Source organism: Schistocerca serialis, chromosome 2 (genome assembly GCF_023864345.2).
Source record: "Schistocerca serialis cubense isolate TAMUIC-IGC-003099 chromosome 2, iqSchSeri2.2, whole genome shotgun sequence".
In the NCBI taxonomy this organism is placed as follows: Eukaryota; Metazoa; Arthropoda; class Insecta; order Orthoptera; family Acrididae; genus Schistocerca; species Schistocerca serialis.
This window is the reverse complement of record NC_064639.1, coordinates 1116207507-1116229366: the sequence shown is the minus strand read 5'-3', so window position 1 is coordinate 1116229366 and position 21860 is coordinate 1116207507.

The window sequence follows — 21860 nt, the reverse complement described above, 5'->3', positions numbered from 1 at the left end:
GGCGCCGCTCTAGCCGTCGCATTTGAAGCCTAGCCGGAACAGCGATAACTTCACAAGGGAATAATATGCGCCTCCTGGTGAGACGCTAGCTGAAAACTCTCGATAGTGGGAAGGTGAAATGAGCCGCCAAGGCTCTCGCATGCACGGAAAGAGGTAGAAGAACAATAAAACTACCACTAGGCGATAAATGGTTGAACGGTCACGATTCTCCCCAGAAATAGGTGTCTGCTTTGTAAACAAGGACAGACGGTGATCCGTAACATATCTGCGGAACGAGCACAATGCTGGTTTGTACACAAGTGTTTTGGAGCTCACCGTTTATCGCACATTGTTGTACATGAATAATCCGCATCAGGCAACAACTACGTGTTCCTATGTCGGCCCAACAACATCGTCAATTACAAAGTGGTAATTATATCTAAACGTTAGAAACAGTCACAATCTAAATGCAGCAGCCCATTACAAACAGTATTGTAAGGTGCTTAAAAAAGTTATTAGGAAGGCAAAAAGTATGTGGTATGCAGATAGAATAGCTAAGTCTCAGGATAAAATTAAAACCATATGGTCAGTAGTAAAGGAACTGGCTGGTCTGCAGAGACAGGTCGAGGACATAGAATCAGTGCTTAGTGGGAATGTCCGTGTTACTGATAAGTCGCATATACGTACAGTATCTAATAATCACTTCCTGAATATAGCAAGTGAACTAAATAGAAACCTAGTCCCAACAGGGAATCATATAGCGCTCGTAGAAAAAAGTGTTCCGAGACTGTTACCTGAAATGCTCCTCCATGATACTGACAAGAGGAAGATTGAGTTAATAATTAAATCACTAAAGACCAAGAACTCTCATGGATATGACGGGGTATCTAGCAGAATACTGAAGTATTGTTCCATGTATGTTAGCCCAGTACTTAGCCATATCTGTAACTTCTCCTATAGGAGTGGTCGGTTTCCTGACCGATTAAAGTACTAGGTAGTGAAGCCACTTTATAAAAAGGGAGACAGGGATAATGTTGACAATTATAGACCTATTTCTATGCCATCGGTGTTTGCTAAAGTTATCGAGAGGGTTGTATATACACGGTTACTGGAGCATTTAAATTCACATAATTTGCTGTCAATTGTACAGTTCGGTTATAGAAATGGCTTAACAACTGTAAATGCTATAGTCTCTTTTCTCTGTGAGGTTTTGGACGGATTAAATAAAAGGTGGCGAACGTTAGGTGTTTTCTTTGATTTAACGAAGGCTTTTGACTGTGTTGACCACAAAATATTACTGCAGAAGTTGGACCATTATGGAGTAAGGTGAGTAGCTTACAATTGGTTCGCCTCTTACTTTAAGAACAGAAAGCAGAAGGTAATTCTCCGCAATATTGAGAGCGGTAGTGATGTTCAGTCCCAATGGGACACTGTTAAATGGGGCGTTCCCCAAGGGCCGGTGCTGGGGCCACTGCTGTTTCTTATTTATATAAATGATATGCCTTCCAGTATTACAGGGGATTCAAAAATATTTTTGTTTGCTGATGACACCAGCTTGGTAGTGAAGGATCTTGTGTGTAATATTGAAACATTATCAAATAATGTAGTTCATGAAATAAGTTCGTGGCTTGTGGAAAATAATTTGATGCTAAATCACAGTAAGACTCAGTTTTCACAGTTTCTAACTCACAATTCAACAAGGATTGATATTTTAATCAGACAGAATGGGCATATTATAAGCGAGACGGAACAGTTCAAGTTCCTAGGCGTTCGGATAGATAGTAAGCTGTTGTGGAAAGCCCATGTTCAGGATCTTGTTCAGAAACTAAATGCCGCTTTATTTACCATTAGAACAGTATCTGAAATAAGTGACATTTCAACACGAAGAGTAGTCTACTTCGCATAATTTCATACGCTTATGTCATATGGTATTATTTTTTGGGATAATTCTTCTGATTCAAAAAGGGTATTTTTGGCTCAAAAACGGGCTGTTCGAGCTATGTGTGGTGTAAGTTGGAAAACCTCTTGTGGACCCCTATTCAATTGTCTGGGAATTTTGACATTGCCCTCACAGTATATATTTTCTTTAATGTCGTTTTTTGTTAGCAATATTAGCTTATTCCTGAGAGTTAGCAGCTTTCACTCAGTTAATACTAGCCATTAATCAAATCTACATGTGGAATGCACTTCCTTGACTCTTGTGCAGAAAGGAGTGCAGTATTCTGCTGCATCCACTTTCAATAAGCTACCACAAGAACTCCAAAATCTTACCAGAAGCCCAAACACTTTTTAAGTCTAAACTGAAGAGTTTCCTCATGGCTCACTCCTTCTATTCTGTCGAGGAGCTCCTGGAAGAGCTAAAAAATTAAGCAGATTCCAGTGTTACATTCTTGATTTTCTTTACTTAAACTAACGACTTGTCCCCTGAAAATGTTTCTTATATTTCATTTTATCTGTTTCTACAATCTACAACTGAATATGTTTCTTATATTTCGTTTTATCTGTTTCTACAATCGTGTTATAATTTCATGTATTGACTCGTTCCATGACCATGGAGGCATCTCCTTAATGTGGTCCCACGGAACAATAAATAAATAAATAAATACAACTGCAGTGGGCAAGGGACCGTGGGGTTTTGACCGGTGATCAATGGAAACATATTGGCTCTTCGGATGAATCACATTTCTGCTGCACTAGGTCGATGGTCGTCTCCACAAACGCCGTCAGCGAGGTGAACGGCGGATCGCAAAGTGCAGTGCGTCACGGATGTCGGCTGGTGGCAGCAGTTTATGATACAGGTGACATTCTCCTGCGCTCAAGTGGGACATGTGGCAGCAATCAAAGACATGCTGACAACTGCGAAACACCTGCATCCCTCCATGCGCGACAGCGATGTCACCTTTCTGCAATGCAATTGTCCGCGACTCTTAGTCAGAACCGTGTTACAGGGATCTCAGGAGCACTGATGTCTCGCCGAATGAATTCGCCTGATGGAAATCCTATGGGTTCCATCTGGGTCGCTATCGGACGCTATCACCGCGCACGCAGGTCAGTGGCACGTTATTTACATGACGTCTGCGTAGACATGGAATGCCACATACCCGCACAAAACAACCAACAAAATGCGGGATCTCTGACACGCAGAATCATTTATGAATTTCATTCCAAAGACTGACAAACAAGCTATTAGGCAAGTGGTCGTAATATTGTGGCTCAGTATACAACTTATCACTGTTGTTGTTGTGGTCTTCAGAATCTGAGACAGATTTGCTGCAGCTCGCTATGCTACTCTATCCTGTGCAAGCTTCTTCATCTCCCTGTACTTACTGCAGCCAAATCCTTATGAATCTGCTCAGTCTATTCATCTCTTGGTCTCCCTCTATGATTTTTACCCACCACGCTGCCCTCAAATGCTAAATTTGTGATCCCTTGATGCCTGAGAAAATGTCCTACCAACCGGTCCCTTCTTCTTGTCACGTTGTGCCACAAACTCCTCTAGTCTCCAATTCTGTTCAATACCTCCTCATTATTTATGTGATATACCCATCTAATCTTCAGCATTCTTCTGTAGCACCACATTTCGAAGTCTTCTATTCTCTTCTTCTCCAAACTATTTATCTTCCACGTTTCACTTCCATACATGGCTACACTCCGTACAAACACATTCAGAAACGACTTCCTGATACTTAAATCTATACTCGATGTTAACAAATTTCTCCTCTTCAGAAACGCTTTCCTTGCCATTGCCAGTCTACATTTTATATCCTCTCTACTTCGACCATCATCAGTTATTTTGCTCCCCAAATAGCAAAACTCCTTTACTACTTTAAGTGTCTCATTTCCTAATTTGATTCCCTCAGCATCACCCGACTTAATTCGTCTACATTCCATTCTCCTCGTTTTGCTTTTGTTGATATTCATTTTATATACTCCTTTCAAGACACTGTCCATTCCGTTCAACTGTTCTTCCTAGTCCTTTGCTGTCTCTGACTGAATTACATTGTCATCGGCGAACCTCAACGTTTTTATTTCTTCTCCATGGATTTTGATACCTACTCCGAATTTTTCTTTTCTTTCCTTTACTGATCGCTCAATATACAGATTGAATAACATCGGGGAGAGACTAAAACCCTGTCTCACTACCTTTCCAACCGCTGCTCCCCTTTCTGGTCCCTCTTATAACTGCCATCTGGTTTCTGTACAAATTGTAAATAGCCTTTCGCTCCCTGTATTTTACTCCTGCCACCTTTAGAATTTGAAAGAGAGTATTCCAGTCAACATTGTCAAAAGCTTTCTCTAAATCTACAAATGATAGAAATGTAGGTTTGCCTTTCATTAATCTTTCTTCTGAGATAAGTCGTAGAGTCAGTATTGCCTAACGGGTTTCAATATTTCTACGGAATCCAAACTGATCTTCCCCGAGGTCGGTTTCTACCAGTTTCCCCATTCGTCTGTAAGGAATTCGCGTTAGTATTTTGCAGCTGTGACTTATTAAAATGATAGTTCGGTAATTTTCACATCTGTCAACACCTGCTTTCTTTGGGATTGGAATTATTATATTCTTCTTGAAGTCTGAGGGCATTTCGCCTGTCTCCTACATCTTGCTCATCAGATGGTACAGTTTTCTCAGGACCGACTCTCACAGGGCTGTCAGAAATTCTAATGGAATGTTGTCTACTCCCAGGGCCTTTTTTCGTCTCAGGTCTTTCAGCGCTGTGTCAAACTCTTCACGCAGTATCGTATTTCCCATTTCATATTCATCTACATCCTCTTCCATTTCCATAATATTGTCCTCAAGTACATCGGCCTTGTATAGACACTATATATACTCCTTCCACCTTTCTGCTTTCCCTTCTTTGGTTAGAACTGGGTTTCGATCTGAGCTCTTGATTTTCATACGAGTGGTTTTCTTTTCTCCAAAGGTCTCTTTAATTTTCCTGTAGGCAGTATCTATCTTACCCCACGTGAGATAAGCCTCTACATCCTTACATCCTCTAGCCGTCCCTGCTTAGCCAGTTTCACTACCTGTCGATCTCATTTTTGAGACGTTTGTATTCCTTTTTGCCTCCTTCATATTCTGCGTTTTTGTATTTTCTCCTTTCATCAGTTAAATTCAGTATCTCTTCTGTTACCCAAGGATTTCTACTCGCCCTCGTCTTTTTACCTACTTGATCCTTTGCTACCCATTCTTCTTCTACTGTATTTCTTCCCCCCATTCTTGGCAATTGTTCCCTTATGCTCTCCCTGAAACTCTGTACAACCTCTGGTTCTTTCAGTTTATCCAGGTCCCATCTCCTTAAATTCCCACCTTTTTGCAGTTTCTTCAGTTTTAATCTCCAGTTCATAATCAATAGATTGTGGTCAGAGTCCACATCTGCCAGCCCCTGGAAATGTCTTACAATTTAAAACCTGGTTCCTAAATCTCTGTCTAACCACTAAATAATCTATCTGAAACCTTGTAGTATCTCCAGGGTTCTTCCATGTATACAACGTTCTTTCATGATTCTTGAACCAGGCGGCTTCCTCTTTCATTTCTTAGCCCTAATCCATATTCTCCGACTACGTTTCCTTCTCTTCCTATTCCTACTGTTGAATTCCAGTCACCCATGACTACTAAATTTTCGTCTCCCTTCGCTACCTGAATAATTTTTTCTATCCCATCATACATTTCATCAATTTCTTCATCATCTGCAGAGCTAGTAGGCATATTAACTTGTACCACTGTGGTAGGCGTGGGCTTCGTGTCTGTCTTGGCCACAATAATGCGTTCACTATGCTGTTTGTAGTAGTTTATCCGCACTCTTATTTTTTTATTCATTATTAAACCTACTCCTGCATTAACCGTATTTGATTTTGTATTTATAACCCTGTATTCACCTGACCAAAAGGCTTGTTCCTCCGGCCACCGAACTTCACTAATTCCCACTATATCTAACTTTAACCTATCCATTTCCCTTTTTAAATTTTCTAACATACCTTCCCGATTAAGGGATCTGACATTCCACGCTCCGGTCCGTAGAACGCCAGTTTTCTTTCACCTGATAATGACATCTTCTTGAGTAGTCCTCGCCCGGAGATCCGAATGGGGGACTATTTTACCTCCGGAATATTTTACCCAAGAGGTCGCCATCATCATTTAACCATACAGTAAAGCTGCATGCCCCTTGCTTTCAGCCGTTCGCAGTACCAGCACAGCGAGGCCGTTTTGGTTAGTGTTGCAAGGCCGGCTCAGTGAATCATCCAGACTGTTGCCCCTGCAACTACTAAAAAGGCTGCTGCCCCTCTTCAGGAACCACACGTTTGTCTGGCCTCTCAACAGATACCCCTCCGTTGTGGTTGCACCTACGGTACGGCCATCTGTATATCGCTGAGGCACGCAAGCCTCCCCACCAACGGCAAGTTCCATAGGTGAGGAATTTCTATCGGATGTTCTTTCGTAGCATCCATAACGATGTCAAACGAACGCGGTAGACTTATGGCTTCCGATAACCCCACAACCAGTAATGACACAAATGAAGTCTGGGGATCTGACTCCGTCTCTCACTACACCTCATTTTCTACACTATTCTCATGCGGCGTCTCTGATACGTTGCTGTCCATCGCCATCTGCTGGCTGGTTTTTACACTAGTTTATTTCGGTTATGTGTGTCAAATTTCACCTCTCTGATTACATTATTCTGTGAATCAGTGCGTTTTCAAATTTTAATGGACTTTTGGGTCAATGGTACACCTTCGCAGCTGCGGGTCTCATACGCATATTTTTTTTCTGTTTGGTGTATTAGCAATTTACAGAACTGAAAATTTCCTGAATTTCTTTTCGTCCTCCACCGATATAGAAGGTACGCTATTGTGTGTTCCGGAATGTGCAGACGGGAAATCTGTGTATCAGTTTCATATCTCCCGTGCACAACCTGTGAGTAGACTGAACACATAGTCTTGAGAAGTTGCTCTAACACGATTCAAATAGTTTTAATTATCGTTGAGAAGTCTCAGGACAGCAATATGATAGTATTCTCGCGTGATTAATCTTCATGGATGGAACCTTATTGAGGTTTTCTTGTATTTAATTAATGTACTGTTTTTGTATAACCCCTTTAGCTGTTTTATTTGTGGTGTTTATTTCACATGACCAGTTTCGAAAATAAACATCTTTAGGAGTCCCACTCAACCAGAATACTGAAGTACCTGAAGTGATGCAGAATGCAACATTGAAAATCGGTAGTACTATCGTAAAAAAAAGTGTACCAATTCTTGTGTGCACCCAGTATGAAGGCCAAAGTTGATCTAACTACGATAGTTGTATGTTTGGCTCTCAGTCTGGGGCCATGCAATAACTAGAATATCTTCTGTTCACAGTTACGCTTTAAGATTTAGACGTGATTTGGATCACTTAATGTAATTCATTTTTACAGTTTATTTGGACTGTCATGGCCGGCAGCGGTGGCCGAGCCGTTCTGGGCGCTTCAGTCCGGAACCACGTGACTGCTACGGTCGCAGGTTCGAATCCTGCCTCGGCCATGGGTGTGTGTGATGTCATTAGGTTAGTTAGATTTAAGTAGTTCTAAGTTCTAGGGGACTGATGACCTCAGATGTTAAGTCCCATAGTGCTTAGAGCCATTTGGGACTGTCACAAATACGTCTGAACATTAACGTCTCAAATTTCAAAATAGACCGTAGGAAATAATTACCATCAGAAAATAAGCTGAATAGATTATTCAGTAACAATATACGTCGTAAAGGAAGATACTCCTTAACAAATTCTTAGTTACCAAAGACATACTCTTATCCTACATGTGTAGAGCCTGTAACACGCCCGGGGGTACAACTGTGTGGGGTACGAAACTTCCTGGCAGATTAAAACTGTATGCCCGACCGAGACTCGAACTCGGGACCTTTGCCTTTCGCGGGCAAGTGCTCTACCAATTGAGCTACCGAAGCACGACTCACGGCAGGTACTCACAGCTTTACTTCTGCCAGTACCTCGTCTCCCACCTTCCAAACTTTACAGAAGCTCTCCTGCGAACCTTGCAGAACTAGCACTCCTGAAAGAAAGGATATTGCGGAGACATGGCTTAGCCACAGCCTGGGGGATGTTTCCAGAATGAGATTTTCACTCTGCAGCGGAGTGTGCGCTGATATGAAACTTCCTGGCAGATTAAAACTGTGGTACGTTTAAACTGGTTCTCGTTTGTGCTTTTCTTGACCGTGCGCCCTGTCCACACCACGTACCTGAAAATCCCGCGACGGTCGTACGGTTCTGCTCCACACTGCTGCTGGCTTGCCTGAAATTATCTATCGAATTATGCGAGCGGGTTTAGGGCACAACACTGTCCTACGTCTGGTATGAACATCTATATTCTGAGACGATAAACGAAAATCGCAGGTTGCACTGTTTACTTTCTAAGTCGTAAATGTGTATCAGCCGAATCATCGAACGCAAGTATTTACGCTCGTCACACATACAGATATCTGGTAATAGCCCTCCTTGACACTAGTAATCATATAACAATGTTCGTAAAATTAATTTTTCAGTTTCTCAGTTCTCACTTCTACGAGCGCGCGGCTGATTGTTGGTAAATGCAGAACGCGATGACCGAACGCACGTCCTCACGCTCGCTACAAGACACTGGCACTTGACTGCACTCTTTTGTGGCAACTAATTTCTACTGATTCACATCAGTTCATTCTGAGAGGCCGAACACGGCGCGGATGATCGATGCTGTGCGACACACAATGAGAGGATACATAAATACGTTATTGACGGCACTGCTAATTTTCAGTTACTTCTTGACGCACTTTCCTCTGAACCATTTCCATATATCATCATTTTACTATAATAGACTCGTAGCAACACTTCAACTTCCATACTAACAATACCTCTCAACATGCAGAGCTACACACTACACAACATATCACTTGCGTGTCCCGCGATCGACTCACTACAGACGCGGCTGCCCACAAAGATACTCCACAACTCAGCCAGCGATATGACAATAAGATTACAAGCCCTAGCCCTAACTTCCACTAAAAAATTTACAAGTGGTTATTTTAGTGATCAGCGTGTACCACAGACTGCGATGGATTTCCGAAATATTAAAAGACTCTTCACCGTTAGGAGCAGTGCATCAGACTTGCTTACCTATACATTACATCTAGAGAGTTATTTGGAGGAGCAGTAGCCGCTCCTGTTTCAAAATATGTGAAAATCCTCCTCCACTCCATTCTTAAGACCCGTGATTTACTCCTGTTTGGAGTAGAAATAGCCAAGTTAACAAAATAGACATCCATCTAAATGACGCAGTAAGAATCGCGACAGAAACTCTTGAAACCACACCAATACCATAGCTGTTAGCTCTCGCCAATATCGCCCCTCCACTTCTCCGGCGGCAATAACCAGTGGAAAGTGAATTGATTAAACTCAAAAGAACAAAAGACTTATCAATTCATGTACAACTGAGCAACTTACCACCTACCTGACTAAAATCTAGAGATTCACTCTGCGTAAAAAATGGCCAGCTGTTCCCAAGAACGCTATAATCTAAGAGATGAGTGGAGAAACCAGTGGATGTTCTCCCAGATTCATAAGATGTTGGGTAAAATAGATCCGACCGTTCAACCCACGGGAGCGAACCAATCAAGAAGCATATAGAGCTCCGTTAGCTGTATCCTCTACCGTGTCAAAATTGGTGACGGTGTGAACAACGCAAAGCTACACGGGTGGGGAATTACCTATGACGACCAATGCGACTCCGGCACATCGGAACTAACACTATATTCTGAACGACTGACCAAGAAGAAAATTCGTAGGTACCTGGAAAGACATCGTAAACGCAGTACTCGCAACTGTTAACTGGCTGGACTCTTTGGATATCCAACTGGATGTAAAACGGATCTCTTATATTCTTTTGGCTACGGCCGGTTCCCCAGCTTTCATTATTACCTGTACACACACGTGCAGATCTACATGCTTGTGCTGATTCATATGATTTTATATTGTATAAGCTTAATTGTATTTAGGTAGCTAAATAAATAAATTTGGCGATTTCAGAGCAGTTTGACGACAGGCACTGGAAATCTGGAACTGATAGCGAACCTGTAATTTACTGTGATTCTTCAGTTTCTCCTGGCGTATTTCTTCCTCGAACAGTCCACGGATCTACTGCCGGTCCATAACGTCCAACAGGCACGTGCCCGTTGGACAGTATGGACCGGCAGTAGATCCGTGGACTGTTCGAGCTGTAATTTGCTGTTGTTTGTTGTGGTGAGGAGTAAAACCAAAAAAAATCGATTCACAAGAGAAACATGTAAATGTCTTGTAACTCCCAGCTCGGAACACACTTCCTATCTGACTTCACTTCGCCTCCTTGTTTGTTGCTTGGCCTCTCGCGGCTGGGCAGAAAGCATTGCAAAGTTTATAAACTTGCAAAAAGTGGATCCGCACCATGATGACGCCAAGAAACTATATTGGTACCCTAGTACCATCATGACTGGGTATGGTAGCATTTGGATACTATACATTAACTTTCCGAGAATACATACACCTGCCGAAGTTGAAAGCTGTTATTCTAAGAGCGTTCAACACTTCTATTCACACAACTTGTTCGCAACTGACTATAGAAGGAACCAACAAGCGCTTGCTGACAAAATTACAGCCATTGTGGACCAATGTCGGCTTCATTTAATACGAGAGCGCGCTGAAAAATAGAAACCTCAAAACTTTTATCTGAATCTCTTACAGATTATCAAATAAAACAAGCTTTATTAACACTTTGTACCGTTATTCTTCATGTCTGTATATTTATTTCTCAACATAATCACCCTAGAAATGACCAAATATCTTCCGACGAGAGACCAGTTTGTTGATACAGTCACTGTAAAATGCTTGACTTTGTTGACGGATGCACATCCGCATCTCTGCTTCCGCAGCCTCATTACTAACAAAGGAAACTCCTTAAATGTGTTCTTCAGGCTTAGGAAACAGATGAAAATCGGATGGTGCCAGGTAGGAACAGATATAGGATGATAGAGAATAGTGAAAAGAAGGCATTCGACTTTTTCAAAGTCGCAGCGCTCTGTGTGGTTTTGCATTGTCATGCTGAAGGAGCGTGTGCTCCGTGTGTGGACGAGCTCTTCGGTTACAGCCGGCCGGAGTGGCCGTGCGGTTCTGGGCGCTACAGTCTGGAACCGCGTGACCGCTACGGTCGCAGGTTCGAATCCTGCCTCGGGCGTGGATGTGTGTGATGTCCTTAGGTTAGTTAGGTTTAAGTAGTTCTAAGTTCTAGGGGACTGATGACCACAGCAGTTAAGTCCCATAGTGCTCAGAGCCATTTGAACCATCTTCGGTTACAGCATATTTCCCACGCCGCGACACGTTACGTTAGACACCGCCATGTTACACTCTACAATTCGGAGACGTGTAGCGGCAGAGAGCTGCAAATACGTACACATGAAGAGTAAATATGTAGAATGTTAATAATATTTATTTTATTTAAACAGCTTTAAGAGTTTTCACGAAAGAAATTCGGACGCTTTACTTCGTACAATTAGGGCTAACTTGCCGAGTCTGAAGATTATAGTACTTGTATTGGTTAATTTTTCAACGGACATTAAATTATCGTCTCCATTTGTTACTTTCTAAACCCGTTGTGTTTTTGTTTCCTAGATAGTGACATTCTACCTTCCAGGCAACATTTGTACTGTATTTCAAAGACAATTCCGTGAGTGACCTCCTGTTTGTTGCGAAGTGCGTGAGCTAATACATAGGAAGATGAGAATAAGTTTCAGAAACGAAATTAAAGTAATTAAAAATAAATAGGGAAGTGGTAAATGGTTGGATGAAAGCTGACACCGATGTACAAGATGATTATAATTAAACTATCAAAACACTGTAGAAATTACACCACTGGTCAGAATGACGTCAAATTGCAATGAAATATTACCGGAGAAGGGGGAAAATGTATGGCAGAAGAAAAAAAATAGGGTGAAAATTGATCAACAGATGGCGCTGTACGTGTCAGAATACGTAAATGAAAACACTTGTCATGCGCACGACCCGTTTAATTTGGTACAAACATGCCAGGTGCAAAATGGCTCTGAGCACTATGGGACTCAACTGCTGAGGTCATTAGTCCCCTAGAACTTAGAACTAGTTAAACCTAACTAACCTAAGGACATCACAAACATCCATGCCCGAGGCAGGATTCGAACCTGCGACCGTAGCGGTCTTGCGGTTCCAGACTGCAGCGCCTTTAACCGCACGGCCACTTCGGCCGGCAAAACATGCCAGGTACACCGGCTTTTCCTCCTTTCGCGACTGCGACGTTCGCCATGACTGTCTCAATGCAAGATCGCGCTCTGCTTGTAAAGCTGTATTACAAGAATGATGACTGTGTACACGTCGCTCTGCAGAAGTTCCGGACGCTGAAGGGTTTTTTTTCTTTTAAAAAAAAAAGGCGTTGGTCCGATGACTGCCTTGGGTCGCGTAAAATGATTCAGAAATTTGAAAAGACATGTTCTTTTGATGTGCAACCTGGTAGAGGGAGGAAACGAATTGATTCGCCATCAATGGAAGCAGTGGCCTCAGCAATGCAGGAGACGAGTGGTGATGTGCGAACGTGTAGTGCATGGAGAATTGCCCGAACATTGAACATACCCGTGAGCACGGTGCGTAAAATCCTACGAAACATCCTTCTTTGCTATCCACTCAAAATTAGCCATGTGCACGAGTTGCTTCCTGTTGACCTGCCAGCTAGAGAGACCTTCGCTTTCGCATTTCTTACTCGCATGGAAGTGGACAATGATTGGCCGTGGAAGATTTTCTGGAGAGACGAAGCCCACTTCCATCTGACAGGATATGTCAATACACAGAATTGTCGAATACAGGCAACGAAAAACCCACACGCAAATCAACCAGTACCACTTCATCCTGAAAAGGTCAGTGTGTGGTGCGTATTTCCGACATCATTTAAAATAGGGCCATATTTTTTCGAAGAGACAGGTGCTTCCGGTCCTGTTTACTGTACCGTCACTGGTAAGCGCTATGAATGTCTTTTGCGCAATCACGTCATTACAGCTCTCCAAGAGCGTGGATGTGTGGATGGGATCATTTTTATGCAAGACGGAGCACCTCCGCACATTGAAAATCCAGTTAAGCAGCTGCTGAAGCGCCATTTCAGAAATGCTAGAATTAGAGCCGCCATTTCCCTACAGCCTGGCCGTCCCGGTCACCTGATCTTAATCAGTGTGACTTCTGACTGTGGAGCTATCTGATAGATATTATGTTCTGTGTTCCAACTGCAACTTTAGCTGTACTGAAGGCACGCGCTGCACAACTCATTCTGAACGAGACCGCGGAAACACTTCGATCAGTTGTAGAACATGCTGTTCCTCGATTTCAACTTGTTGCAATACGCTGTCCAGCATATTGAACATGTTTTGCACCACTCACACGGAAATTAATAATCCGATTTGACTCTGATTGATGCTTTTCATGCGGTTTTTGGCCTCAGGACAATTAAAACCCTCTGTGATTGATGCTTTTTATGCGGTTTTTGGCATCAGGACAACTAAAAACCGATGTGAGTGATGCTTTATATCCGATTTTTGGCCTCAGGACAATTAAAAACCAATTTTTCGCATCTGATGTGATATGACCTACTGTGGTGGATGGTCTTATGTAACTAAGAGTACAACACCTGTACACTCTTGCACACTGAGTAGTACAGTTTGTTTAACTTGAAAAGTACACCTAAGGCATTGTTGTACGATTGATTTGTCAGTTGTAGTCGACCACTATTAAATTATGATGCTTACAGCGCCATCTATTACTACATTTTGTAAATATTTATTTTTCTTCTGACATACGTTTTGCCCCTTCTCCGATAATATTCAGTTGCAATTTGACGTCTTTCTGACCAGTGGTATTATTTCTAGAGAATTTTTAAAGTTTAATTATAATCAAACTGTATATCAAAAGTATGACGATTTATGGTAAGTGAAAACATTACAGGAAAAGTTTAACGACATGCAAAAACAGAATAATCAAGACGTGTGTTCAGTGTTTGTTTATTATCACGCCAATCCTCGTTGATTAACAAATACAGGAATCTGCTGATTGCAGCAAATCGGTCAAAATACTTTACCATCTTTTTTCTGTTGTATCTTTTAAAGTCATCCTGTTTGTTATACCTTAAATTTATTTTTCATACGTGTCCATTTCTGTATGAGCGCCCTGTGAAACTTCCAGTTTCTCCACCGTTACATCACTACCATCTACTGCTACTACTGCTTCTATGTGTAATAACAATAATTGTTATTGTTGGTATTTATATTAATACTATATGGGAAGGTCATAAATAATTCTTGCACATCCACTGTTAGGACTTTAATTTCCGATAATTATTCTCGTTTATTTGAGGTGTACAGTTTCATTATCAAATGGTGTGTGAATCATTACGTCGAAAGATCAAAAAGTAGGCAAACAAATGCTGCACAACGTACTTTTATGAATTTTTAGATAAAAACAGCATATATTAAAAGGAAGAGTGTTATTTCGTGATGTAAGTCACTTGAAGTTGAGCTCGCTAATTAGAACGATATCTTACAAGCATTACTATTATTATTATTATCATTATTATTATTATTACTAGTTGTATATTATTCTAATTATTATCGTCATCGTCTTTATCTGTAACCCGGTAGCTTACTTCGTTGTCTACAATCAGATGTGTTCCAGGTTACTTCCTGCTTCTAGAGAAGGAGACCGACTTAAATGATAGTTTAGTGATACATGTGTAACGGCATCCACGTATAGGTAACTTGGGGCTGGCCCAACAGAGGGAAATACAATGGGATCATGCAAACACTGAAATATAGAAAAGTACCATCTGTTGCGTGAGTTATACACACTCCATTTCTTCCAGTAACTCTACAACATATGCTTCTATTGCCATACATAAAGTAAAAACGGAGGAAGTGATATTGTATCATACTGCACGAAACGAGCAAACAGTTGTAAAATGCTAATAACCTCACTGTATTTTTCGAGTACATGCGTTGCAGAGCACTATACACGTGATGACTTTTATGAACCATTCCTCAAATCTGACTGAAGAAGAGTTCATATATGTAACTAGACTACTACTGTCCGACGATCGGCGTATGACTTCCGAAAATGATAAATTGTCTTTCTATCTTTATCAAAAAGACGGTAATAGTCGTCGTATTACACATCAAAGGTGAAGCTACTCGAGATTTAACGTAACTACGACCACTCCTGAGGAAATATTCAGAGAATTATCGCTCTTACAAATGCCCACACTCGGGCCATTCTTCTTTAGCCCTTCCCTGAATTCATGGGCAGCTCCGTTTCATAGTCTAGTGACTTTCCACGGCACAATGAAGTACTTCTCTCTCTGTGACGCTCTGGTATTTAATACAGTGCTGTGGATCAGTTCATTGTTCACGAGCGCTGAGGCCCTGTGCTCACATTTTTCACATAACATACATCCCATTTCAAACAGTTCTAATACTATGTGGTTCGTATTTATGGCCAAAATCTGGCAGCTTCCATGGATATTTACGTTTCCATACATTAAGAATATAACTGCACGAGAATCCAAAACACATTATTTTTTCTGTTTTTTTTTTTTATTTATGAAGTGGCGCTAAAAACTGAGTTTGCAATTTATCAAAACATAACAAGCAGTAATATTTTTGAAAAAAATTGTCGTTGCTATAAGACGTACCACATATGTAAGATGCAAAACAATTATTGTGGTAGCCTTTCTCAAGACATGAATCGCGAAACATTTAACTAAAGACAATTTTTGTCAAAGTTATCTTGCACTCACACTTCGATCTGTAGTTGTATAGAAACGACAAAACATTATAATTTTTGGTGAAAATAATGTTTATGACCTTTGGGACTTCAATGGTTCAAATAGCTCTGAGCACTATGGGACTTAACATCTGAGGTCATCAGTCCCCTAGAACTTAGAATTACTGAAACCTAGCTAACCTAAGAACATCACACACATCCATGCCGTAGGCAGGATTCGAACCTGCGACCGTAGCGGTCGCGCGGTTCCAGACTGAAGCGATTAGAAACGCTCGACCACTGCGGCCGGCCTTTGGGAGTAATTTCCAGGAAATCTAATGACGGCACAAGCTCTTACAGTAACTCGTTTCTCAAAAGTGGCGCAATTCTGTCGCAGTTATTCTTTCATACATAACAAGTGCGATTATTAATTGAGGACCAATTGGATGAAAATCAGTGTGGGTTTAGGCCTCTTAGAGGTTGTCAGGGCCAGATCTTTAGCTTACGGCAAATAATGGAGAAGTGTTATGAGTGGAACAGGGAATTGTATCTATGCTTCATAGATCTAGAAAAGTCATATGACCGGGTTCCTAGGAGGAAGTTAATGTCTGTTCTACGAGATTATGGAATAGGAGGCAAACTTTTGCAAGCAATTAAAGGTCTTTACATGGATAGTCAGGCAGCGGTTAGAGTTGACGGTAAATTGAGTTCATGGTTCAGAGTAGTTTCAGGGGTAAGACAAGGCTGCAACCTGTCTCCACTGTTGTTCATATTATTTATGGATCATATGTTGAAAACAATAGACTGGCTGGGTGAGATTAAGATATGTGAACACAAAATAAGCAGTCTTGCATATGCGGATGACTTAATTGAGATGGCAGATTCGATTGAAAGTTTGCGAAGTAATATTTCAGAGCTAGATCAGAAATGTAAGGACTATGGTATGAAGATTAGCATCTCCAAAACGAAAGTAATGTCAGTGGGAAAGAAATATAAACGGACTGAGTGCCAAATAGGAGAAACAAAGTTAGAACAGGTGGACGGTTTCAAGTAGTTAGGATGCATATTCTCACAGGATGGCAACGTAGTGAAAGAACTGGAAGCGAGGTGTAGGAAAGCTAATGCAGTGAGAGCTCAGCTACGATCTACTCTCTTCTGCAAGAAGGAAGTCAGTACCAAGACTAAGTTATCTGTGCACCGTTCAATCTTTCGACCAACTTTGTTGTATGGGAGCGAAAGCTGGGTGGATTCAGGTTACCTTATCAACAAGGTTGAGGTTACGGATATGAAAGTAGCTAGGATAATTGCAGGTACTAGTAGATGGGAACAATGGCAGGAGGGTGTCCACAATGAGGAAATCAAATAAAAACTGGGAATGAACTCTACAGATGTAGCAGTCAGGGCGAACAGGCTTAGATGGTGGGGTCATGTTACACGCATGGTAGAAGCAAGGTTACCCAAGAGACTCATGGGTTCAGCAGTAGAGGGTAGGAGGAGTTGGGGCAGACAAAGGAGAAGGTACCTGGATTCGGTTAAGAATGATTTTGAAGTAATAGGTTTAACATCAGAAGAGGCACCAATGTTAGCACTGAATAAGGGATCATGGAGGAATTTTATAAGGAGGCTATGCTCCAGACTGAACGCTGAAAGGCATAATCAGTCTTAAATGATGATGATGATGATGATGATGATATATAACAAGTGAGGAGATTATAACTTCTTTGGATGTAATTAGTGTTGGAGATAGATTTCAGCACTCAGGGATACGATTGCATCTTTTATACCAGTTCACAATGAACACTACTATGGCGACTAATAGAAAAGGAAATTCTCTGATCTTTAGAATTCATGTCGTCTGACCAAATAATATGATGAATGTCACGTATGTACCATGCATCATATGCCAAAACGCAAGCGTGAACTATCTAAATAATGAGAAAATAGTACTATAGGTCTTCAGTATATAGTACATTGCTGTAGTTTACATTCGTCTTCTTTTTGTGGGAATTTTTCTTTACATCGAAGATCATTGTCCGGCCCTTCCTGCGGGGGAGGGCGGGGGTTAGTAATTACCGGAAAGTTAGGAATGCAACCTTAAACCACCATCTTCCATATTACAGCACTATTCTTGAGCAGAAAGAAGTAATGAGCAACCTCTCAAACTATTGCTGTTGAGGTTAACCATGACACCTAAAGGCTCATATACTAAAACATACGTTTACCCTAAACAGGTTACGTGCAACAACCCATGTAGCTAGAAAATGATGAGAGATATACCGTGTATAGCACGTAGCTCCATGCTCTCTACTAACCTCCATGAGGGCGAACAACTTGTGAAGACAGTGATATGGTAGCCTAACACATTAGAGGGCTTCAAAACGTTTGCTTAAGTTTCCAGTTATCTCCTCCAGAGTATGCTGAGGGCAACGGTCGGAGCAAGGGAGCAGTTATGAAATCTGATGCAATCCATTCTCGGATTGTTGTTCAATATGGTAAAATACTAGGTCTTGGATTTAGGCCATGGTACCAGTTACGATCTGCCGGTATATCGACTCCGTTTGCTGGAGACATCGTAAGTGCTTAAAAACACAAACGTTCAGTCTTTGAGAAGTAGCGATATCAATCACCATACGGATATTAAACACCTGTTCCCACAGTCCCTGACGTCCAAATAATGGGCGTGGAACATTAGGCAGCAAGTTATTTATGGAGGCACGACTTAATTCTCAGTAACGCCATATCACCGGGTGGTAGATATCTGCCAAGAAGCCTTGCAGAGTCGGGTAGTTGTATGATTTCAGCAACACATGTATTATTGCAGCTGAACTACGCACAGAAACGCTCGCGCGAGCACGCTCCCGCGCTCACACACACACACACACACACACACACACGCACACACACATACTTCCCCCCCCCCCCTCTCTCTCACTCACTTGTTTTTCCTCTAAGCGATACATCGCGTTTTCTAGGAACATGTCTCGAAGTCGTCTGTATACGTTAACCTAATAAAGCGTATCACATTTTCATTCAGCGACGACCAAATAACACCGTGCAACTGCGAAAATATAAACTGAAACTAGCTCATGCTTTTCTGCTCCTTTGTACGGATAACGAATATCATTAAAAAAAATTGAAACTTGGCTCTGGTCTTTGTTTTATAACGCTCAGCATCCATATAGGAAAGCCTAACAAAGTTAATCCTCTCGAAATTTTTGTAACAAAATTCCGGGATATACTGCCCTCCAAGAATTTGTTCTCGGGACCGAGAGTTGCTAAGATCCGAAGTAGGTAGCTCTTAAATTCTTAGCGAAGCAGAGAACGATATCGAAAAGACAGATTAGATGCCATAGAAGTGGGATTGCTCATTGCTGTCGACAAAAATGTTGTCTCTATTGAGATATAATCTGAGTGACTATGAGACTGTTTGGTCACGAATACCAGTACTAGGTGAAATCAGGTTAATTGGTGGGTGATTTCACCGGCCACCCGATTCCACCATGACAGTTTTAGAGTTATTCAAAGATAATCTACGCTTAGTCTGGCGGATACATCCAGCTCATACAATGTTAATTGGAGGCGATGGATTCACTGCAAAAATTACTCGCAAACATTTCTTCGAAAAACAGCCCTGAGCGACTAATTCAAGAGCGCACACGCAATGGAAGTTTTTTAGACCTTGTTGCTGTAAATAAGCCTGACCTTACCGACAGGGATTAGTGACAGGGATTAGTATAAAGACAGGGATTAGTGATAATTATGTCACCATAGCTACGTTGGTCACTAAACTAAATAAATGAATCAGGAAGAATAGAAAAAGCAGTAAAGCAGTTGTTAGCATCCAAATGAATGGACATTGTTTAGTTCCCGCATGATAGACCTAGAGAAATTGCAAGGAAAGTTTAGACGGATTGTATACAGCGTTCTGGAGAAGAATTTATCATGTCATTTGATTAACAGATCAACAGACTCACAGTATTTTCGTAGCATCGAGTAATGTTCAGGCAGCAAAGACTGTTGCTCTTCCAGTCCAAAAAAGAATGCGCAAATGATATCTGTCAAATGTTAAAAAGATTTATTCACAAATTATACAGGAGCTGACACTGTCACAGATTAGCAAAAGACCTGTCCGGGAAGCCAAGAAGACCTCTCTCCAGTCACACGTCGACCACGTGGAGTGTCAGCTGAATATACGAAAAGAAAAGTCGAAGTTTCAGAGTTTGCGTTACAGAAATGTTTCATGCAACAGGGTCCTACAATTATACCGTCGTTTGACCATCGCATAGTCTCCAGTACGGAAGAGAGCAACAGGTATCCCTGCAGTCGGAACGCAATCTCGGTATTCCACTGTGTCTGAGCTTGCATTTATCATGAAATTCATGCAAATTGCAAATCTAAATTCACTGCAACTGTACTATTTGCTGGTGACACAAGAAAATTTGTGTCGGACCTGGAATGCGATCTCGGGTTTCCCGCTGAAGTAAATCCGCAATTTGCGAATCAAATTTCGTAATATTTAAGGAGCGGCTTTGGATCGTTACACAGGCATGCATGCTTGTCTGAAGGAACATTGTTTCACTTCAATTGTCAACAGAGATATTGTAAAATCATATAATAAATCACGTAATGTTCGAGTACAGTATTAGTAGTGTGCTCCTTCACTGAGTCACGTCGATTAAATATCTAGGCGTAACTTTGCAAAGCAAAATGAAATGGGGCTACCACGTAAGAATTGTAATAGGGAAGGCGAATCGTCGACTTCCGTTTATTGGGAAAATTTTAGGAACGTGTGGTTCATCTGTAAAGGAGAACGCGTGTAAAAGCCTAGTCTGACACATTACTGAGTACTGCTCGAGTGTTAGGGATCTCTACCAACTTGGGTTAAAGGAAGGCAGCGATGCAGTTCAGAGGCAGGCTGCTATACAGTATTTGCTGCCGTTAGCATCGATCAGCACGCTTTGGGAACTCAAATGGGAATCCCTGGAGCGAAGGCGACGTTCTTTTCGAGTAAAGCTAACGAGAAAATTCAGGAATCTAGTATCTGAAGCTGACTGCAGAGTGATTCTGCTACCGCCTACGTTGTTGTTGTTGATGTTGTGGTCTTCGGTCCAGAGACTGGTTTGTTGCAGCTCTCCATGCTACTCTATCCTGTGCAAGCTTCTTCATCTCCCAGTACGTACTGCAGCCTACATCCTTCTGAATCTGCTTAATGTATTCATCTCTTGGACTCTTTCTACGATTTTTACCCTCCACGCTGCCCTAAAATACTAAAGTTGTGATCCCTTGATGCCTCAGAACAAGTCCTACCAACCGAGCCCTTCTTCTAATCAAGTTGTGCCATAAACACCTCCCCAATTCTATTCAGTACCTCCTCATTAGATAGGTAATCTGCCCATCTAATCTTCAGCATTCATCTGTAGCACCACATTTCGAAAGCTTCTGTTCCCTTCTTGTCCAAACTATTTATCGTCCATGTTTCACTTCCATACATGGCTACACTCCATACAAATACTTTCAGAAACGACTTCCTGACACTTAAATTCATACTCGATGTTAATGACATTCTCTTCTTCAGAAACGCTTTCCTTGCCATTGCCAGTCTACATTTTATATCCTCTCTACTCCGACCATCATCAGTTATTTTGCTCCCCAAATAGCAAAACTCCTTTACTACTTTAAGTGTCTCATTTCCTAATCTAATTCCCTCAGCATTACCCGACTTAATTCGACTACTTTCCATTATCTTCGTTTTGCTTTTGTTGATGTTCATCTTATATCCTCCTTTCACGACACTGTCCATTCCGTTCAACTGCTCTTCCAAGTCCTTTGCTGTCTCTGACAGAATTACAATGTCATCGGCGAACCTCAAAGATTTTATTTCTTCTCCCTGGATTTTAATACCCACTCCAAATTTTTCTTTTGTTTCCTTTACTGCTTGCTCAATATACAGATTGAGTAACATCGGGGAGAGGCTACAACCCTGTCTCACTCCCTTCCCAACCACTGCTTCCCTTTCATGCTCCTCTCCTCTTGTAACTGCCATCTGGTTTCCGTACAAATTGTA